At 35.6% G+C, this 16,093-nt stretch overlaps 2 long non-coding RNA genes across 7 annotated transcripts in view; one reads left to right on the forward strand and one right to left on the reverse strand.

Moving 5' to 3' along the window:
* The window catches only part of LOC136028261 (uncharacterized), a 193,374-nt gene that overhangs the window by 171,198 nt on the left and 6,083 nt on the right, over positions 1-16,093 (forward strand). Inside the window, exon 1 of one of the 6 annotated variants that reach the window (XR_010617780.1) lies at positions 9,645-9,662. The exons of 1 other annotated variant lie outside the window; for it this stretch is intronic. This is a non-coding gene — a long non-coding RNA (uncharacterized LOC136028261). Of the gene's footprint in view, positions 1-9,644; positions 9,663-9,776; positions 9,795-11,573; positions 11,592-13,057; positions 13,076-15,766; positions 15,785-16,093 lie in introns of those variants that run through there. 4 more of the 6 variants (XR_010617778.1, XR_010617779.1, XR_010617783.1 and 1 more) reach the window with 4 other exon arrangements.
* On the reverse strand, positions 3,245-9,705 carry LOC136028264 (uncharacterized). Its single transcript, XR_010617785.1, has 3 exons — positions 9,558-9,705; positions 5,971-6,045; positions 3,245-3,408 (listed from the first exon to the last, which is right to left on the reverse strand). It is a non-coding gene; the product is annotated as an uncharacterized LOC136028264 (long non-coding RNA).

Genomic DNA, 16,093 nt, shown 5'->3' on the forward strand with positions numbered 1-16,093 from the left:
CGACAAAATTTTGCAAAAGATCTGATATGCTACCGAAGGAAAAAAAGAAGCGAGGGCAATTAAGCCGTGTCGACAGCGACAGACATCGAATCTGTGGTCTGCTGGCGCAAATTTTTTAATCCCTGTCTTCATTATGGCATTTTCCGCCCGAGACGGCTGGGGCGGCTAATAGCGAAGACAGATTTTATCGCCGTTTTAGTTTTCTCGCCGTACAGAGTAGACATTTTGGCTGAAAACGAAAAAACTAAACAACTTCTGCAGTTCCTGAAATAAGACTGCGCTTTCGAATTTTCTTTGCCAAAAACGATGAAAATGAAAACTGTCCTCCAAAAAGCGGTAAAGCCGGCTCTGGTGCCGGAAAACGCCATAATAAAAACACGGCTTTACCGAGTTTTCGGAAGAAGAATAACTTGTACAACCGAAGGTTTTAGAGAACCCGAGAAATTGTACTGAATTCTTTTTCATCTTCGCGTATTAGGCGATTTGAGGTTTTACATGGGATTTTACTTATTTAAAGAACCGCTTAGCTTTTACTTGAAAAAGAAGAACGTAAATCTGGCCCTGGAGTTGCGAGAAAACCATTAAAACCCTTTTTTTGTCAACTTTTAAAGTATATTGACCAATTTTCTAGGAGGACACTAAAAGTGTCCCTTTTTTGCTTAATTTGACACTTTAGTCCCAAAAAGCTTTGGCAACCCTCCAAAGGGCCCAATGGCTGTTATTTTCGAAAAAAAAACAGAATATGAATAAATATTAAGCATAATTACACTTAAAATATATTCAGATTCTACTCACCAATCCCCACCCGAGTACAACCGGTCTCTGCACGCACTACAAAGCCCGGAAAAACTTGTTGTAAGGTCTCCACGGAAATATTGAAATGTAATCCAACAGAGGTGTAGCGTATAACTATCTTTTATCTTCAGAAGTTCAACAGAGATATGGGTGGTAGACTGCAGAACCTTTGCTTATTTCAGTACAGGACTATGTAAAGGTGTAAGTAAAGATGGAAATGTAGACATCCACGCTGACAAGCAGTAACATAAATAAGGATAAATAAGAGAGAAGTATAATAGACGATGGATAGAGAAAGGAAAGACTAACTTCAACTTCTGAATAATTCCAAGGCCTCGAGAAACCTTAAACCTCATCGACTCAATATGCCACTTGAAAGATAAGTTTTAATCTAGAAGTACCCCAAGGAAACGAAGAAACCGGTCAGCTGGGTGGGATATGAATCCCCTAGATATTTTAAACTCTGTCATAGTCGGGCGGCTTTTGCCTATGCAGGTGAATTTAAGAACAAATGGCTTTTTTTTACATTCAGAATTAATAAATTGACATCAAACCATTGATACAAGTTTCATTTCATCAGTTGTAGTTTGAGGATAAGGGATGATTCCTCTGGTGCTGCAGCCCATGGGGTGCTGCTGCCAATGAATGCAAAGAGTTCTTCATGTGACCAGGCGTAGTCGAGGCTCCAGCCTCAGCTTCTCCTTTCTGGAGCAATTGACAACAGAAATTAGATCGTGGGTTTCTAAATAATTGATAGAGTTCTTTGACATATATGAGGAAAATGGATGACCCAAGAACTGAGCCTTATGGCACTCCGTATTCAACTGGAATATGCTCATCAGAAGCTTCAACTGTAATGGATGGACCAGTTAGGAATGAAGAGAACCAGGACATAGCTTCTCCGCGAACACTTATAAAATGTCTTATAAAATGAAGAAGCATATTACATGCGTGTTCTGTTGAGCACTTCTCCCGAAAGTCAAACTGGTGCCGATGATAAAACTTCGTCGCGTCCTGAAAACTTAGAAGACATTTTAGCATAGACTTTTCAAACATTTTAGAAAAAAACAGACAGAAGAGATTTAGGCCTATAGTTCCCGGGTGTTCCCGGTCACCTCCTATAAACAGTGCTATCATTCTTGCCAACTTGAGACGCTGAGGGGATATTTCGAGCTTGGATGACTGGTTAACCAAATGGCACAGTGGAGTAATAATTGACGGAAGAATTTGTTTAATTAATTTAGCAGGAATTTGGTCAAATCCAGCTAAAGAGTTTTCTAATGATAAAATTATTATTATCAGTTCCTGCTCAGTAACTGACTTGAGAACCATCGACTTTGCGCAGGACGGACCTAGGAACTGCTTCCAATGGGATTCGGCGGTCCTGTAACCTAGACTCCGTCAAGAAACAGTTAAAAAAAATTATTCGAAAGATTAAAATAAAAAATAACATAAATTATAATATTCATCAGTTATTTATATTGATTACTTATTTAGAAAGAAGGTTTATTTTAGATTTGGGTGGTATGAGCGTTGGTTCCACGATGTTTATCTTTTTATTATTTTTCTTAGCATTTTTTTTTTTTAATGTAGTTGCTGCGGAGACCGGCTGTACTCGGGTGGGGATTGGTGAGTAGAAACTTGACCTAAATCGTTCAGTAAAAATGAGCTGTTAGTCGGTAGAATCCACCCCCCCCTACCACAGAAACATGGCAATTGCGCCTCTGATTAGTATCAAACCAAGTCCATGGGAAGTAATTACTCGTGCTTCTTAGTCCCAGCCTGTTATTTCTGTGCCCTTCAACCGCAATGCAACACTTCTGCAGTTGCCACTAATTTCATATTTTCAAATTATTTTCTTTGGCCTTTATCTTACCCTGCTATGATAATTTGACCCTCAAAACAAGAAAAAGAATTAGTTTGAAAATAAAATGTAAAAATAAATACTATAGGACATTCTAAACCATATGTTCTGCATATATTTTGGAATATAGTTTGTACATTCCAAAATTTCTTCTTTTCTTGATTATTTTAATTTTTCATAGTTTTCTTTGGCTGTTCAATTTGCATGCAGGATAAATTTTCCACAGGTGAATATGTTTTATGGGATGGGGAAAAATGTTAGTCAAGGGGATTTTTCAGTCAGGGATTTTCCAGCGATACTTTCTAAAAAAGGAATTTTCCACGGTGAGGGTAAATTTTTGGGATAGAATGCACCTAGCACCATATCATATTTTTAAATTGTTTTTCTAGATGCCTTGGAACGTTTAATTTTGTTGAATCTCTCTAATGCTTCTTGTATTTTCTCTATGGCTACATTAAAAACCAACACTGCCTAGTCCAAAAATAGTGCTCAAATTCCATTCTAAGTTACCCTTAGACACAAGACTATTGAAGTAAAAAAAAAATCATAAGAAAAGCGAAAAAAGAATAGCATACTAGAACGAGATGAGAATAAACAAATTTTAATATACAATGGCACAAAAGCTTTACTAGCTTACATTAATGATAAAAAGTCTAAAATGGTGATTATAAAGGACATGTGAAGGCTTGTGACTCAGTGACAACCACATGAGTTGCATGAACAGTTCTTCTCACATTTGCATTCTGGGTCTGAAAAAGAAAACATAAGCTTAGGGGGGAAAATATAAAAAAAAAAACTGACAAAGGGCACGATAAAAAAATATAAAATGCTGTAAAAGTAGAAATTACCATTTACTTTTTACCTTAAACTAATATTGGAGGGGATACTAGAGTTTTTCTCTCTCTCTCAGGTTTGTAATTGGTTGAAAACAAAGTAAAGCTCAAGTGTGCAATAAAATTCCTTTGATTACTTAAATTACTTTTAAAAAGATTACTTTTTTCCAAAAAAGTAATCTTTTCTCGAATAAAATGCTTCGCATTTTTTCAGTTTCAGAATACTGTACTTCATTGAGAATATAACCATTTTTAAAATTATTTTGCTCGATTTGAAAAAAAATAATTTCGAATCAAAAATCGATCTTTATGTATAAAGATAGGTACCAAAAATGACAGTTAACCTGATTCGCCATCAAACATTGTACAACTTCCTAAAAACCGATTTTCAAAGTCTTTCTAAAATGCACTTAATTATAAAAACCTCTTTTCGCGCAAAAATAAGAAAATTACGACCTGAGAGTGAAGTTGCAAACTCTTCGAAAACCCATTCCAACAGAAACTCGATTAAAGATTTTAACTTGTTCTATTTGTCAACATTATAATCGCTGAGTAATTTTGTTTTCTATTTCATCTTATTCAAAAAAGTAAACGGAACAAATTTACACAGCTTAAAGATCATTTTTAATATCTTTTTAAAATTTTTTGTTAAAAGGTCCTCAGTTTCTTTAAAAAATTTTCAAATATAAAAAAGTGAAAACAAAGAAGAGCGAAGTTCCCAACTTTATATACTATGAAGTTTATTGATTGTTGTTTTGTTTGTTCAGTCGAGTTTCGCATTTGGTGTTCTACCGATTGATCTTGTTTGTGTCTATTTTTAAAAATAAACTATTGCAAAAAAAAATGGGTTGCTGAGAAACAGAGGATCGTACCGAGTCCTTAAATAGATCGTTGGAAAGAGCGGAAAAAATTATATTCGATAAATATCTTATCCAAATAATTTCCGTTTTAACGGGAGATGGCGATTTTCTTCTCAGGACTCAAGATGCCGAGAAACTGGTGGGATTTCTTCTGAGATTAAGATGATATACGGGGGTGGTTCTGGTCTTTGGGCAAAATCTTGATTAGTGCCTCCCCTTTCTCAAAAATTTTCAGGGCCAATTTTAAGAAAATTTACGGTTATTAACAAAACTGTTTTTAATTTATTAATTGATTAGTAGTATATTTTTTAATTCTTTTTTAATTTAGTTAGATTATCATTATTTAATTACTTTTCCTATTATTTTATTTTATTTATTAATTTTAAATTTACTATTCATTTTCATTTATTAACTGCACACTTTATATTATTAATAAAATTTCAAAAATTACAAAATAGTTATAAACTTTAGACTATATTTTACAAATTTTGTGCACCTAAAATTCCTGCACCCGAAGCAAATGCCCATTTGTCCCTCCTTTAAAATTGCCACTGGTGACATGGTAAAATAAAAATCATTTTGTGATCTTCAGCGTTCAATGACCCTCACAGAGAGCAAAGGAAAAAGAGCACGTTAGCAAATCATTCGTGAGACTAGCCTTCATCAAGAGATGTTGAGAATCTGTGATTTGATGTAGAATTTGACTGTAATGATTGTGAAATTTATGTCCCTTTTGCTAGCGAGTATGTCACTCAAAGCAAAAAACAACGAGGAACTCCCAAAGAAGGAAAATTGCTAAAATATGATAATTCCTTTGAGCTAGCTTCTAGTACTTACTAGAAGGTATGCAGCAAAATTTCTAAGGACTGTCCTTTTCTGAACATTTGAACGAAAGTACTGCTCCATTTGAACGAAAAAAAGGAAACTCAAACTTTCTGATGATGCAATGTTTTCTTGTATCATCATGACATTAAATTCGGTTCTTATTATTTGATTGCACACCTAACTCATGTTTGTGACATTTTCCAAAGGATGTCTTTCCCTAACTCTACCTGTCCTGTCCAAAAAAATTATTATTAATGTTCAATTATATTATTTATATTTTATTATTTATTTATTATTTTCGTTATTGTATATTATTTACATTTCATTACATTATTCATGTTTTTTATTAACTTATTATTTGTATTAGTACAGAAATAATATGTAGATAATATTATTTGTGTAAATAGATAGTACAAAATTATTTATAGTATTCATTATTAAATTGTATGCTCATACAAACCTAATCTGACTTGTCCCAAAGTTTATTGTTTCAAATCGATGCTCAAACTTTGTCAGCAAATAAACTTTAGTTATTCGATTGCAAAAACGGTTCAATTATTTATATATAAAGCTTTAAATTACTTTTTGCCTCAGAAGAACATTACTATGCAATTATGGTTGTTTTTGTGAATATATCTAATTAGAGATTATTTTCTTTTGTCACATATAGTGACAAGTTTTCTTTTGCTACATCGCGTATATATATATATATATATATATATATATATATATATATATATATATATATATATATATATATATTTGGATTTTATTATATTAAAAAAGGACTTACTGCTTTTGCACTCACAACCTTTGCAGCATTTGCAGTCTTTGGCACATTTGCAATTTGGGGCACAGGTGCAACCGTCTAAAATAAAAAGAGTATTCAAATTTGGAATTTTCATTTCTATGAACCTCATTTTTATTTTCTTCTGCTATTTCTTTGATATAATAACCCCTAAGAAATGCACCTCTTTACACCATTTTAGGAAGACTGAATAACATTTGGGTTATCATTCACTAATTCTTCAAAATTGATCTAGGCTATCGAACGAATGTTGTACTTGGGAGAGAGGGTCTTTCCCCTTCTTAATTTCTTCAAAAGAAGCTAAGAGCTTGTATGGCACTTGTGACGAGGTTGGAAGAGCCAAGAGCCGAGTGCTCATATTACATGAGCTCTAGCAAAATTCTAAGAATCGATAGATTAATTTAAAAGTAAAACAGAGGCTTAATTCCGGTAAGGATTTTAAAATAAGAGTTCTGAGACACAAGGTCCTTCCAAATATTAAAATTCATTAAGATCCGATCACCCACTCGTAATATAAAAATGCCTCATTTTTTCTAATTTTTCCTCTCTTTTCAGCCTCCCGCCCCCAGATGGTCGAATCGGGGAAAAAACTTTATCAAGTCAATCTGTGCAGGTCCCTGACACACCTACCAATTTTCATCGTCCTAGCACATCCGGAAGCACCAAACTCGCCAAAGCACTGACCCCCCCTCCTAACTCCTCCAAAGAGAGCGGATCCAGTCTGGTTACGTTAATCACGTATCTTCAAAATTTGCTTATTCTACCCACCAAGTTTCATACCGATCTCTCCACTCTAAGTGTTTTCCAAGATTTCTGGTTTCCCCCTCTAACTCACCCCAAAGTCACCCGAGCTGGTCAAGATTATAATAAGAGCTCTGAGACATGATTTCATTCTAAATATCAAATTTCACTAAGATCTGGTCACCCGTTCTTAAGTTAAAAATACCTCAATGTTTCTAATTATTTCCGAATTAACCCCCCCCCCCAACTCCCCCAAAGAGAGCTGATCCCTTTCGATTATGTCAATTACGTGTCTGGAACTTGTGCTTATTCTTCCCATCAAGTTTCATCCCGATCTCTCCACTCAAAGTGTTTTCCAAGATGTCCGGTTTCCAAAATTTCTGTTTCCCCCTCCAATCCCCCTATGTCCTCGGATCCGATTCAAATTAAAAAGGAAGCATCTGAGACATGAGATATTTCTATATATCAAGTTTCATAAAGGTCTGATTACCCATTCGTTAGATAAAGATGCTTCAATTTTCAGGCTTTCCCCATAACCACCCCCACCCAATTTCACTGGATCTGGTCAGGATTTAAAATGAGAGCTCTGAAGCACTGGGTCCTTCTAAATATCAAATTACATTAAGATCTGATTACCAATTCATAATCTACAAATACCTCATTTTTTTCTAATTTTTCCGAGTTACCCTCTCCCCCCCGACTCCCCCAAAGAGAGCGGATCTTGTCGGGTTTTGTCAGTAACATATCTTGGACTTGTGCTTATTCTTCCCACCAAGTTTCATCTTGATCTTTCCACTCTAAGCCTTTTCCAAGATTTTCACCCCCCCCCCCAACTCCTCCCAATGACACTGGATCCGGTTGGGATATAAAATACGAAATCTGAGGTAGAGGTCCTTCTAAATGCGAAATTTCATTAAGATCCGATAAGTCCTCCATAAGTTAAAAATACCTAATTTTCTCTAATTTTTCCAAATTAACCGTCTCCCCACTCCCTCCCCCAGATGGTCCAATCGGAGAAATGACTATTTCTAATTTAGTCTGGTTTGGTCCCTGATACGCCTGCCAAATTTCATCGTTATAGCTTATCTGGAAGTGTCTAAAATAGTAAAACCGGGACAGACATACCGACAGACCGACAGACGACAGACCAGACAAACCGCCAGAATTTACGATTGCTATATGTCACTTTGTTAATATCAAGTGCCATAAAAAGCATAAACATATCCTTATTGATTTTCAAATGAAAATCTACTTGTAACGAGAGACCGGCTGCAGTACAAACATTGGGAATATTATTGATTGCAACACAGCACCAACATTGCAGCAACCACCACCAACATTGTACAATTTTTTTTTATTGCAACATTGCACCAACCAACATCAACGTTAAACGTATTATTGATTATGTGGTCTCAAATAGAAATTAAGAAGAAAATTATTTTATTCCTAATTCCTATTGATCACAGACCTTTTATTGAAAGATAATGAATCTAATCTAAAATGCAGTATCTCAGTGAGATTGCTCCATCCTCAATACCTCGCTCTTATGCTAAAGTTTGACTTTTCGTCCCAATTCTATAAGATTGACACATGAAAGAAAAGGTCATTGAATGAGAATGAGAGGCTTTTTCAAAGTACTAAAAACTTCAGCCTTAAGAGTGAGGTATTGAGGAGGGGAAACCCATCCTATATTTGAAATAATGTGTCTTCGATTTGTTTTAATGCTGCTCCTTACTTTTAGTTAAAAAGCTTGTTTTTTTTATTTAATAAATGCAAAGGATTGAAAGCAACGCAACGCACAATGATCTGGATGAGAAAGGGAAGATATCCATTAACAAAATTATATTATTGCTATGATGAGCCGGGGCTTATACCCATGATATGGGGCAGTTACGCTAATTTAAAAAAAACGAATTATTTTGGAAAAGGGTTGTTTCAAGACTAAATTCAAAGTAGGCAAGGTAATAAATCGTTTTTTTCTCTTTATTTGAATGGGATCCTTTCTGCCTATACCTCAGTCAAATTAAGCAAAAACTAAAGTTAGAACCAGGTCAAATAGGAGGGAGGAATAATTAAGCACAGCATAAACACACTCCTGGGTGAAGGCATACATACCTTTTATAGACAGGTTTCGAATGACTCCATTATACATGTTTCTTTGTTTGTGAGAGGTAGGAAAAAGGAAAATGAAACTGGCGTGCAAAACTGTGGGATAACGCTATAATTACACCAAACATACAAATTTGACCCTTTGCCAAATATTTCACTAATATTTGAGATTGGACACAGCGGTATGACTTATGAGCGGAAATCAAAATCCTTCCCAATCAATAACACCAATAACACGGAGCTGTTTTGTGTTCAACATAGCTTATTTTGATATATCTTCGTCATTGACAGCCAATGAAAACGATTTTCTTTACCCAACAAGGAATTTTAATTAGCCAGTTAGGACTTCATCGGTTAATAGTTAGTTGCAATAGCTTGCAATGGGCTATATTGAACACAGGTTAAGTTTCTGTTAGATGCTATGTGGATTTCTTTATCTGTTAAGCCTCGTCTTGAATTACATCGCTCGTCCTGCCAGTAGCCTAGACAGCTTTCATTTGAAAGTAAATCATGTCATTCCAAATTTTCAATGGCAATTCAATCATATTGGCTGTCCAGGGATAGCAAGTTTTCCAAAATAATCCGACTCCAAAAACATTGCTGGCAGAGTGAAAGATGTCAATGAAGTCGAGGCTTTAAGGTCATATGAGCTATTAACACTGTTTAGACCCTTAACTGAAATTAATGTGTGGTACATCGATGAAAATTAAAACAATACTCACTCTTACAGCAGTCCATATTAGCGTTTGGAATAGTTTGATATGTTTCAAGTGAAATACTTCTCTCGTAATGATTTTAAATTGTCGATAGTTGTTTCTTTTATGCTTGTAAGTTCTTATCAATGTGCGTGAGTACCGTTAAGCCGAATCTCCAAGATTTGTCATAAAATCAGAAGTGATGAATGCTGAGGGATTCGATGCGAATGCCGAAGGAATTTTCGTGTGTGAAAATGAGTTGTCGTTAGTACCAGAGCTATTGTTGGGATTCACTTATTTAATTTCTTATTTTAGCTTCTTAATAATTCTATATAAATGTTTACCACATAAATTTTGCCTTACATAATAAATAGAGCGTCCAAAGAAAGAAAAAAGAGGATAAAGCAGCTTAAGACAATTAGAGACTACCCTTGAAACTCTGGCCTATATAAGCCAAGTCGAATTTTTCGTTCAAAAATGATATTTTCCTTAAATACCAGCTCAAATACGAAGGATTCTTAAGAACAACTTTATTTTCTTGTTCCGACAATCAGTCAATAGTTATGGCATCGTAATTTTGTTACATATCTTTCAAAAATCATTTTTTTTTTTTTATGTCATAGCTAGTCCTTATGGAAAGAATGGTCGTAATACTTTCAATTGACGAAGAATTCTAGTGCCCTTTCTAAGTTCTGCGTGTACCCTTTTTCCTATCAGGACCTTCTTAATCCCTATCATAGGGGACAGGCCGCCCACACCATAGAGCCTATAGTATTGGATTAGAAGTTTCGGATTATTTTGCTCAATATAGTCAAAAAAAAGTACACAGCCCTGGGAAATACATGACCCACGAAGCCCCAGGGGCCTTAATTTATGTAGATTGGTCATTATTCACAGAAATTGACCGGTTTTAAGTAGAAAAAAGTAAAAAGCAGAGTAGAAAGCAGTTTGATCCTGGCTGTCTGGTAAATTTTGAAAATTTCAGGAGTCATTTTCCGAGCCAAGGGGAACTGAAATGTTGGTCGAAAAAGTTAGGTCATTTAGCATACAGAAAATTGGCAGGCATTCTAATTAGACCAAATAGATCCCAATTTACGAGAATAAAACTGAAAGATTGGTTTCCTAAAAAAAGGACTCCAAAAAGGGGCAAAACACTAGTTTTTTGAATCCTTACATTCTTATCCCCTGGGCCAACGAAACATTTTTCTAGGAACAGGTTCCTAGGTTAGAAGGATGGGTTTCTCAAAATAGGCCACCAAAATCTACAGAAATAAACGATTGGAAAGAAAGAGCAAGGAGGAATTCTACCATAAAATATTGAAAGTAGAACTGAGTAGCCATGATAAATTTTAAAGAAATCAATTGAAAAAAAAAGAAAAGCAACAGTCACAAATTCAAAGACAAACAGTGTCGACGCTGAAACTAAAACATAAATTGTGTTTTTTGTATTTTGTCCATTTTTTGCGTTAGACTAACTAGCTTAATTTTTACATTATTCTTTTTTTGGGGGGGGGGGTATTCCTAGAACATATAAAATGAACACCACTCTAATTTTGGGATCTTTTGCCTCGAATTTATTTTCTAGTTTTATTCTTTTTATTTATTTGTTTCTTTCGTCGGCATAATAAAGGAAAGTTTGTTCAGTCTGAATTATCAATAGTTTCTAAGTGTTTCAATTTCTGCTTTATTTCAGTTGCGCCGAAGCCACCTTGCTATTTTACTTCATTTTTTCCCGAAGAATTTTAAACAGCTAAAACTCAAAACCAATAAAATGAAAATTAGTGGCAGATCCGGAAGATATTATAAATCTCTCACCAACAGTAAAATAAATTCTTAAGTTTTCTGTTTACCCAGGATACCAGCCAAAGGTTGTTTTTGTTTAAATGAAACATTTATAAGTGGTAATAAGACATTTGGCATTCACGCTTATCCTTCGGGCATTCGTGGGTTTTGATTATTAAGACAAATCTTGGAGATTAATAGAAACGGTACTGACGCATATTGATAATGATTTACAAAGATAAAAGAGAAAAATAATCAACAATTTAATATCACTACGAGGTAATAATTTCACTTACAGAATCCTGAACCATTTCATGTATCACCATGGACTGCTGCAAGCAGGGCCATATCCATGATTTTTTTCTGGGGGAGGGGTTTACAAAATAATTTTTGTGGGGGAGCTTACAAAAAAACTTAGAAAAGCGCATAAATAATTTGTTCACATTAATTTTTGTTATGTTTTTACGATTCAGAGAAACATTATGGGTGGAGGAGATCAAACCCTTTACCCCCCTGGATACTGCCTTGGCTGCAGAAGTGAGGAAACGTGCAATCCATTTAATCGTTCTAGAAAGCGGACAGGGAATTGTCCTGTGCGTGGAATAGGCTATCACGTAGAAAAAATTCACTGAAACAAAATAACATCAAATTCTTCTTGGACTAGCTATCTAGCGCTAGATTCTGTTGAGAAAAAATCTCTTTCGATTCCTAATGGGGACAAAAATCTTTGGAATTTAAAAGTTCCCTGAGAAAAAAAACGCCTTAAAGAAAATGAAATCTCGAAGAAAAAAACGAATTGAATAAAAAAATCTCTTAAAGTATTACTAACACCCACGTTTGCATCGTCATCACGTTAACACCCCCATGTGTGTGTCCTCCTCAGTTACAAGCGGAGATTCCTAACGGTCCCTAAGAAAACAAGTCAAGTGAGAATGTGTCATCCTTAACACTGGTTAACATTCCCTATTACGTAAGAACTAAAGAAACAACGAAGAAAAAGTATTCAAGAAAAATGTCTTAAGAAACGGCTCGAAAGATCTTTTTATGTCCTGAAGCATCTCGAATAAAAATGTCTTAAAACCGTCTTGAAATGTCCTGAAACGTCTTGAAAAAAAACGTCTCGATGGTGAAATTGGATGCTAGATCCCCCATTGGAATTGGATGCTAAAGCTCCCACTCAATTTGGAAGCTAGGGGCCCCTTGGTGATTAGGTTAGGGCCATTTTGTTAAAAATAGTTCAAAAGTCAGATAAAAAAAAAACTCCTGGGACGACACAATCCCCTAGTGCCTTTGGGCAGGTATTTTAAGCTGTGTCCCGGGAACATATAAGTTTTATGGAAAGGGTGGTGGGAAACCATCAAGATGCCGGGGCCTAGTGAGAAATTTCACCGGGCCCCTAGCAACCAATTCTACCTACCCCTAGCAACCAATTGAGTCAGGGCTCTGACAGTCTCTTCCAAATGGGTCTTAGTAACAAATTAGTTTGTAACAAACTTGATGAAACTTATATATTTAAAATCAGCATTAAACTTCGATTCTTTTGATGTAGCTATTGGTATCAAAATTCCATTTTTTAGACTTTTGGTTACCATTGAGCCGGGTCGCTCCTTACTACAGTTCGTTATCACGAACTGTTTGATAGGGAATGTTAACCAGTGTTAAGGATGACACATTCTCACTTGACTTGTTTTTTAGGGACCGTGGGAAATCTCCGCTTGAGGAGGACACACACATGGGGATGTTAACGTGATGACGATACAAACGTGGGTGTTAGTTATACTTTAAGAGATTTTTTTATTCAATTCGTTTTTTTCTAAGAGATTTCATTTTCTTTAGGGCGTTTTTTTTCTCAGGGAACTTTTAAATTCCAAAGATTTCTGTCCCCATTGGGAATCAAAAGAGATTTTCCCTCTACAGAATTGACCACTAGATAGCTGATCCAAGAAGAATTTGATGTTATTTTGTTTCAGTGAATTTTTTCTACGTGATAGCCTATACCACGCACGGACAATTCCCTGTCCGCTTTCTAGAACGATTAAATGGATTGCACGTTTCCAATCCTTTTCACATGAGAGCTCAAAAGCATCTCAATGTCATTTATTTATGCTCTATTAGATATCTCTGCCAGTTACATTCCATTAATTTAAATCTTGGTAATAGCAAAATCAAATTTTGAAAAATGAAACACGCAAAAAAAAAGAGATACTTTTTTCATTTGAGGGCTGAAAGCCTCGAGAATGAATAAGTAAAGCTTGAGAACACACGACTATGGGGGGTTTCGTTGGACTGACATGAAGTATGAAACAGACTGCTGACCGTAGCAATTAAGCATACAACAAATAATATGTTTATATAATTGTTAGCAATATAAAGTTCACAGTGTTCACAATATAAAGTTACCGCAAGATCACAGAGAAATGTTTCATGGCTTTTTTAAAAGCTACTGTTTTTTTTTTATAAATTTGAATTAATATCTCCTTTGTAAAGTACCATACTGATCTATATGGTACTTTTCAGTACCGTTTCTGGGGTGTAAAGGCTAGGATGTATAGTGAGCGTACTAGTGTAATATTGTTTTCCAGTGTGTTCAACTGGAAATGTATACTCTCGTTCCTTGCATAATCCCTCTCTAATTCCTGTCATAATACTAATGTCTTCTAATGTCGAATGAGATTACTCAAAACTAAGGTCTTTGAAACTAGAGACCTTTGAGGGCTGAAAGCGTTGAGCATGAGTAAGTGAAGCTTGAGAGCACATGGCCATGGGTGGTTTCATTGTTGCATTGACACGAAGTATGAAACAGATTGCAGTCCGTAGTAAATAACCATAAATAAAAAACAATATGTTTGTATAATTGTTAGAATTATAAACTTAGTTAAATTTGAGTTTTTTCTACTAGAACTAGCAGGCTATCGTAAGATCGGAAAGAAATGTTTAATGGCTGGTTTAAAAGCTACAGCTTTTTTCTATACATTTGATTTAATGTCTCCTTTGTAAAGTGCCATACTGCTCTGTGTGGTACTTTTTGATACCGTTTCTGTGGTGTAAAGGCATAGCGAGCATACCAGTATAATATTGGTATCCCGTCCCTTCCTTGTATAATCCTTCTCCCAACCCCCTCTAAAAAAATTTAAAATACGGAGTTTGAAAAAAAGGACCTAATGAATATAATGGTATTTATTCGTTTTCATGAATATTATTGAATTTTTTCATTGTCGAAAATCTCAATGATACCAACTGCTGCTCCTCACTTTCAGTAGAAAAAAAACTTTTCATATTTATTGTTTCATTGTGTTTTTAAATAATGCTAGAAAATCCTGCGCCCCTTCCATTGAAAGTCTCTTCCCCCATGAGAAGTTCCTCCATGGAAAGATCCTCCCACATAACCCCTCCCCTCAACTCTCCCCCCCAACCAAAAAATCCCCCTGAAAATGTCTGTACACTTCCCAGTAACCATTACTATATGTAAACACAGGTCAAAGTTTGTAATTTGCAGCCCCTCCCACGGGGACTGCGGGGGAGTAAGTCGTCCGCAAAGACATAGTTATTAGGTTTTTCGACTATGGCGAATAAAATGGCTATCCCAGAATTTTGATCCGGTGACTTTGGGGGAAAATGAGCGTGGGAGGGGGCCTAGGTGCCCTCCAATTTTTTGGTCACTTAAATAGGCCACTAGAACTTTTAATTTCCGTTAGAATGAGCCCTTTTGCGACACTCTAGGACCACTGAGTCGATACGATCACCCCTGGGAAAAAAAAAAAATAAAATAAAAAAAAATAAACACGCATCCGTGATTTGTCTTCTGGCAAAAAATGCGAAATTCCACATTTTTGTAGATAGGGGCTTGAAACTTCTACAATAGGGTTTTCTGATACGCTAAATCTGATGGTGTGATTTTCGTTAAGATCGTATACTTTTTAGGGGGTGTTTTCCCCTATTTTCTAAAATGAGACAAATTTTCTCAGGCTCGTAACTTTTGATGGGTAAGACTAAACTTGATGAAACTTATATATTTAAAGTCAGCATTAAAATTCGATTCTTTTGATGTAACTATTGGTATCAAAATTCCATTTTTAGAGTTTCAGTTACTATTGAGCCGGGTCGCTCCTTACTACAGTTCGTTACCAAGAACTGTTTGATCCAGTTCGACTTGAATTTTTTCTACTTATTTTAAGACATTTTAATGATTTCGCCAGCCACTACGCACCGTCTGGCGCTAGTAGTTTTCAACTTCTATCTTGTCATGTTAAATCGCCAAAGTGTCAACTCTTACAGTTTTCTTTGCTCTTTGGTATTCCTTTAATTTTAATGGTTGCCACTTTACGGCATTCACAGCCGCAGCCTTCTATATGACGCAGTATGCTGATTATCTTACACGGAACTCATGCATTTTGATACTCAATTGAATTATGATTTCGGCTACAGCTATAGAGTGGCAAAGTGATAAATGGGTCTAGGTGTAATCCCCCGGTGTATGTCCCCTCCCCCTGAAAAATTACTCTTGGCGTATTCCTCCCAAGGAAAATCACTTCACCCGCGTATTCCCCTAGAAATTCTCCTCCACTGAAAATTCTCCTCCGCAGAAAATCTCCCTGCGAATAATTCCTCATGTTGAATTGCCACCCCCCCCCCCCCCGAATAATTTTCAGCCATATTCGTCTGGATAATTTCAACTGTTCATTAGAAGGGAAATTGAAAGTTATTTATTGCTGTATGTGCCAATGGGTGTAAATTGGGTTGTGGCTTCTCGCTTTTTCCGTTTTCCGCACAGTACAGATATC

This window comes from Artemia franciscana, chromosome 6 (genome assembly GCF_032884065.1).
Source record: "Artemia franciscana chromosome 6, ASM3288406v1, whole genome shotgun sequence".
NCBI classification, from domain to species: Eukaryota; Metazoa; Arthropoda; class Branchiopoda; order Anostraca; family Artemiidae; genus Artemia; species Artemia franciscana.